Genomic DNA, 6,765 nt, shown 5'->3' on the forward strand with positions numbered 1-6,765 from the left:
CAACCACCCACCGAGCGTGCAGCAGACAGCATAGTGGCCAGCAGCAGCTATTGACCTGCGATCTGTTCCTTTTTCTTTTTCGGAATGTGCATCACACACCCTGTTTTATTGTAGGACCACGGTGTGGATCATAAACCATGTTTGATCATTTGGAGACTGAGAGACTATGACAAATGACCTAGATTCTTGTCCGATCTCCAGACCTCAGTAGGAGTTCTGGAAAAGCAGCAGCAGCAGCGGTTGGCCCGCAGACATGTCTGGTTGGCAGGAGAGAAGGGCGGAGAAAAGTTGATGCCGCGTGATTTTCATTAGATCAAAGTCTGACACAAGACACAAGCCCCAAACCCCCTAATTCGCCGAGTCCGGGGGACAAACGGCGAGCCATCCCATGGCAGTGTCCTAGCTCTGGTTCTAGCAGATGATGACGAGAACGACGACGATGATGATGACGACGGTGATGGTGACGGTGGTTCCAATTTTAATAACGCAGCGAGCGTAATTCGTTCTGGCATCGGACTTACCGCCGGCACACTGTGGCCTCGGTAATAAAAATGCAAATAAGCTTTCGCACCGGAGACTCACCTGCAAAGACAGAGAGAAACAGAGAGCATTAGGAAAAGGTGGCGGGAAGCAAACGGGGAATTATTAATTTAAATGGAGTCTGCGGTGGGCGAGCAGCGTAATTGGAATTTAGAGTGCGAGAACGACCGGGAAGTCGGTATTGGCCACAGACTTTTTCGGCAGACAGGAAGGCTGGCAGGCAGGCAGGCACGGCATGCCGGTTGGTTGTTGGATGGAAACAATTAAAACATTTCTCCTTTCCACCCCCTTCACGGCGGCCAGCTGCTATGCATTGTTAATTTGAGCGCCCCTCGGAAGGAAAGGACGTTCTGTCGAATTCAGGACGACTTGTTGCGATACCCGATAGCGCCAGCCAACACAGCATGACGCATCGGGCGAGTTCGCTTTAAATCTTTCAATCACTCAACGGCACCTCGGTCACCAATCAATTCCCGGTAAGCTACCGCGGTTCTCACGCGGTTCAATGGCCACGCAGAACGGACCGCATCGGACCGAAGGCGAAAATCTGGAATAGGCGTTCTTCGGGGAAGTGACCATGTTACCGACACGGCAGCTAAAGCCATCGCAGGGCACTTTAATTCCGGTACACGAGTGACAATCTGTGGGACCAGCAAGTTCCAGAGAACGTTTCCACGTGCCCTGGGACGGTTATTGCAAGACACCGACGAGTTCCAAGAAGGATTGTTGTCGTTGCGATCCAGTGAGTCGAGTGAGAGTGTGTTCGATTGGTTCTGGGGAGGACAAAAAAAAAGGGGGAAACACATGATCCATGCCAGCTGTACGCGGCTTACGTAACGGATGATCTCGATTTGTGGCCGTTCAGAAAGGCGACGAATCGACCAAATGCCTCGTGGACCTGGCAAGAGCTTCGACTCTTCTCTTTCCCTTGTGAGCGACCATTTTGGCATATTAATGTGGCATGATGATGGACGATTGGGGACGCCAAGTGAAAAGAATTTGTTCCGCTGTCCACATCGCCGGTGAACCAAGACGGAGACAATTGTTGACACTTAATGGCAAACATAAGAACATGCTCGCACGCTTGCGAAGAATGATCCGGAAGTGTAGCCGCCGTGGCGCACACTGCGACAGGTCCGTCGTCAGTGAGGATGACGCAAACGAGATCGCGCCCCTTTGGGCAGAGAGAGAGAGAGAGAACGAGGGCGAAAGGTGCGTTGCCGAATCGCTAGGACCGTTGCGCGGTTTGTTGTGATTTAGGCGGACTATTTTCGCGACCGACCGCGACTTGGTCTCGAACTCGAACCGAAAGTGATTAAGAGCCGTGTCCGCGTGGCAGATAAGTGGCATCGGAACCAATGGTAGCGAGGGGGAGAAGGGAAGACTGGTAAACATATTTTTAAAAAGCCAAAAAGTGATTTTCCGACTTGGTATCACGCGGCACGGAAAGCTGTTGCCGGAAAGGGTTACTGAACCTACCGGGATGCGGGATGTGGCCAAGTCGCTCGCTTGTTATGTTGTGACTGTCCGGTCGGTCGGTCTGTGTCTGTGTGTCTGCGTGTGTTTGTGCGAGGGATGCGGAAAACTGCCGAAAACAAATTCTCGTTCCCGACCGGGAAAAAGGGTTCAACAATCTCTCCGAATGCCTCCTCTTCCTTTTTCCTTCTCCTTTTCTTTCCATGGAAAAGGCGGAAAATAAAATACCCCCGACGGGATGCGTCGCAGTTTCCGGCGGTTGGTCCGTGTGTCCGTGATTTCGGGACCAAACACGGGCATCCGGCGAGTGGGCAGCCGTTTTGCGAGTGCAGCCAATTTGAATCGGACGTGCCTTCGAATCGAATCGATCTTGAACCCATCCCCGAGGGGAGGAATTTGAACTTTGTGTACTTGTGTGAGTTGGGTTGGGTTGAATTTCGTGGCAATAATCGTCGTCGCACGAATTTCGTGTTTGGTGGTTCGGCACCAAACTACCGAAACGGAATTAGCAGCATTTCATGTTCCGCCATTGGTCACGCAGCAGCGATTGCAAATGAAACGGTTGGAGTGGGGTTCGTCCTAGATGTCATAAGTAGAGCATTGACTTTCGTATCATTGATGGGATATCCGAAAGGCTAAATGGGGCCAAAAAGCATATTATATTGATAAGCATTGCAGCAGTGTTTGTAGAATACGTTAGATTATGGATTTCGCGAACAGCAACACTATATTTCGGTCATAACGGATGGGATTGGTTTAAAAACATTTCGCAAAGTATTCTGTAACTAAAAAACGGCACTTTTGACTATGAATTCTTTGGCTCGTTGCCTAACTTTACTGTTTATGTATTGTTGCGTCAGTATATCATCATTTCGATTCCATCGTGTACTCGTAATATTAATCATTTTTTAGTCAGTCAATGTTGTTCGAGGAATATGTGCTTGAAAAGTACCCGATGAGACACAGAGTCAAGCGGACTATATTTGAAAGAAAAGTATTTTGAAAAAAATCACAAAACCTCATTAACTAAATACTTCACAGGTTACAGCCAGCAATCGCACGGTTTGAGTACGAAATACAATCCATTTGATCGGATTGCACGCGATCAACGAACCAACAACATGCCATCGGGATGCAACTGAACTGCGGCTGTCGCGGGGAGAGCAAAGCCCGACAGAAGGAACCAGTTCAGGAAGCGACGCTCGGCATTCTCCCCGGGAGTCACTGGCCTCCTTCTTCCCATCGGAATCACATTACTTCCACTTTCGATGGCACGATGGCACTAACCAAGAACACAAGAAGCCATCGATCCTATCACCGTTTCGGCAACTGCGGCGCCGTCGTCGTGGCAATGCACTCTCCATCCATCGGCGCAGCGCACCCCTTGGCCAACGCCAAAACAGCGACAAGTAACCGAGACACAGACACAGAACGAGGTGAATGCGGATTGTGGCGGAACTTGGAATTCCCATTACGTGACCTGCGGCCTCCCCCTGGCGGGTTTATTTCCGAAACGGACCGACGGATGGACGGGCGCGTACACACGGCTTCCCTTTTCGGCTCGGGTACGCATTTACATAACGCACCCAGGCAGTGCGACAACATCAGGCACGACCATTTTGGTGGGTTGCGGGGAGAAACGGAAACCGAAAGAAGGTAAACACACGCGGTGCAACACGAAATGTGTTTTTTTTTTCGGGAGCCGAGGACCACAGAGAACGTTGGGTTCCTGCTTGTCGTCGGCGTCGTCGTTGAGGCGAGGTCAGTTCGCGGACCTAATTCACCTGTAAGCACGTCCGCGTCAACCCTCCGGTACCATCCATTACTCAACCAGACTTGGAAGAAGGTGAATCAACAACAGGCGCGATGTGACACCGAAGCATAAACGGAACGGGAGGGAGGGGCCCCTTACATCATTCATGTCTGTCCCTTCCGTTGTGCGTAGCATGAATGCTACTGGATCCGTGGTATTGTCGAATCTTTTCTACGTTCCTTCTCCCAATTCAAGAGCATCATCAATCGGCACCTCACACCAGTCGTAGCGATCAGTCCCGGCCGCTGGCCGGTGTTGTCCGGACCCCCGGGGAACCAGATAGTATATTTATAACGGCGCGTCAAGTGCCAGCACGAGCCAGCACTACCGTTCCCCGTGTTCCGTGTAGGTGGGCTTGATGATGATAGCTGGGCTGGGAGAGGAGATACAGGCGACTGGGGGTTGAGGTGCAAGAACAACTGTTCTCGCGTGGCACAAGGGTCTAGCTAGTCGCGCTGTTGAAGCGTTCGTGGCGCCTGGCGCGATATCTGGCGAACGGTAGAAGTAGCGCAACGTGTGTTCCGTGGTGCTTATCCGGGAACCTAAGTCCTAACGACGTGCCGCACGTGAGATCGAACGATCAGAGCGCTATAGGTGCGATTCCTGTACCTTCTTGCATTGTTTTGTCTTGCTGACCGTAGCAGCTGACTGTATCCAGCTAGAGTTTGACTTTGATCTACTTTGATCTCGTATTTCATTCCAGTGTTTTATCCCAGTCTTGAAAAGAACAAAGAAACATGCCGTATTCTGGATGAAGTCCAAGTCTTTGGCAACATTGTCCACGATCAATTCCGGGGCACAGTGCACTGGGTCTTGATCATTGTAATTCTCGGACGCCACTCCAGCGCCAGTGGAGTGTTCGTTCTCCCAAGGGGTTGGCACAATGGAACAGTTTTATGGTCCCCTTTGCTCTATCCGCCTGTTTGGCGCCAGTCCCGATCGAGTGCATCATACCATCCATGTCCCTGCGCATGTGTGTGTCAGCTTGTATGTTTATCAAGCACAACAACAATAGCAACAACAGTACAAGCCCCTCACCACGTGAAGCTCCTGTTTGTTTGCACTGGAAAGAGAAAAAAAAATGTAGCGAGGAAGCGTTCGCGTTCGTTCGACTGCATGCGACCTTGGCCACGAATTCAACGTTTGTTTTGATTTGAGGAGCAGATTCTACGGCAACCATTACACACTTCGTAGATCATCATCATCATCATCATCATCATCCTAGATGGTTTTGCGATCCGATAAAATGATCGCCTTTATGGAGGGAATATCTTCGAACAGGGAGAGCTGTGGCTGTGGAGTGTGTGCGCGAAGTCGATCGCACGTGGAGCCATTCAATTCTGGTTGGCTCGCGGACAGAAGGATTAGCACGCCACTGACGCGGCACGAGTTACACACTCTCTGCCGGGGATTAGCAAAATCCCACAGGGGCGAAAGAGTGTTTTACAATCCACCGCGGCTCACGGCTCAATCCACACTCCATCGAGCATCGGTAAGACGCAGATCTCGAGCAGGAAGCAACGCACATGATGCACACGACGACGAAATCGTCCACTGGTGACTGGGGATGACGGTGAATCCCCAGGATCCCGGAACGCCATGTCGTGGTCGTCGTCGTCGTCGTCGTGGAACTAGAAGTAGAACTCGCCAGCGGCATTTAATTGGCATTCCGGTGGCCATCGTCTCGTTTCTGCTCATTAAGCAGTGTGTGAGCGGCGCAGCCAGCCAACATGCATGTCATGAAGCCGGATTAGCGGCCAGGGGAATCTGAACTCGAAATGTCAAAGAAGAAGAACTGGAACTGGCGTTGCGTCAGCCGTCGAGACCGTCGTCTCCGTTTCCTAATTTCCATCGCAAATACACAACCAAACACGCGAATGGTAGTGTCTGCATGCACCTTTAGCGAGTGATGTGTACCGGAGTGTTCTATTTCCAGCATCGATGGTTCGGTTTTTGGGATTTTCCTTTTTCGCTGCTGGTTGCTCCAAGCACGAAAGGTATTTTCCGGTCCCGCGGTTTTCCATCGCAAACATGTCGCGCCCTGGCGTGCTGCGCTGAGGTCTACCTTTCAAGTTTCCCCGTTCACGTCCCCCCTTTTCCGCCACTCTGTGCTGCTCCACGAATCTCATGCTGGCGTTCGTCGCGCGGCACTTCCGTTTGGCTTCGTTTTGCGGCCAAGATGCAATTTTTGGCGTGCGGTACACCATCGCATCGGCATCGGCGTGGGGCACTAAAAATATAAATTCTGATCAGCGATCCCGGGGCGAGCGCTACAGGGGAACGAGGCGGAAACACTTGGGCTCGGGCAAACGAGGCCAAGGTGCATGCAACTGATGACTGTATGCTGCAGCGGCAGCGCCGGTAGTTTCCAATGCTCGCGCACGCATGCCAGCACGCTCGCACGCACTTGGCGGCATGGATTTTCACTGTCAACACTTTCCCGCGTTCGTACCGCACCCCGTCGTCGTCCCCAGGGCCCTCGTCCTTCCTTCCCTATCGTCCGTGTTCATGAAAGATGACGAATTAGAAAAGGGCCGCCGATCGCAGCGGCGTCCGCAGTGGTGCACCATGCGGCATCGTGCCAGGGGGAGCGGGTAAAGGGAAAGTCGCCGAGTAGAAAATGCATCGGAGAGCGAGGCGCAGATGCTCGGTCGCGGAAAATTGCAGAACGCGCGCGCCGTGCGCCAGTGGTGGTGGTGGTGATCGCGAATGACGAAGGAGCGAAAGCGAAGCGAAACAGCCAGCCACGGGAGGGCGAGGAGAGGATGTTGTTGTTGTTGTTGTTGTGGCACTGCACTACGAGAGGAAGGCGGTGGTTGTGAGGGAGAGCAATTATGCTCCGACCGAGACATTCATGCTGTTTCGAGATAAACACTTTGAGGCAGCACGAGGAAAGGTACATTAAAGGGCGGTGGGTGGGGAGGAGGCAGAAGCAT

This window comes from Anopheles aquasalis, chromosome 3 (assembly GCF_943734665.1).
Source record: "Anopheles aquasalis chromosome 3, idAnoAquaMG_Q_19, whole genome shotgun sequence".
Lineage (NCBI taxonomy): Eukaryota > Metazoa > Arthropoda > Insecta > Diptera > Culicidae > Anopheles > Anopheles aquasalis.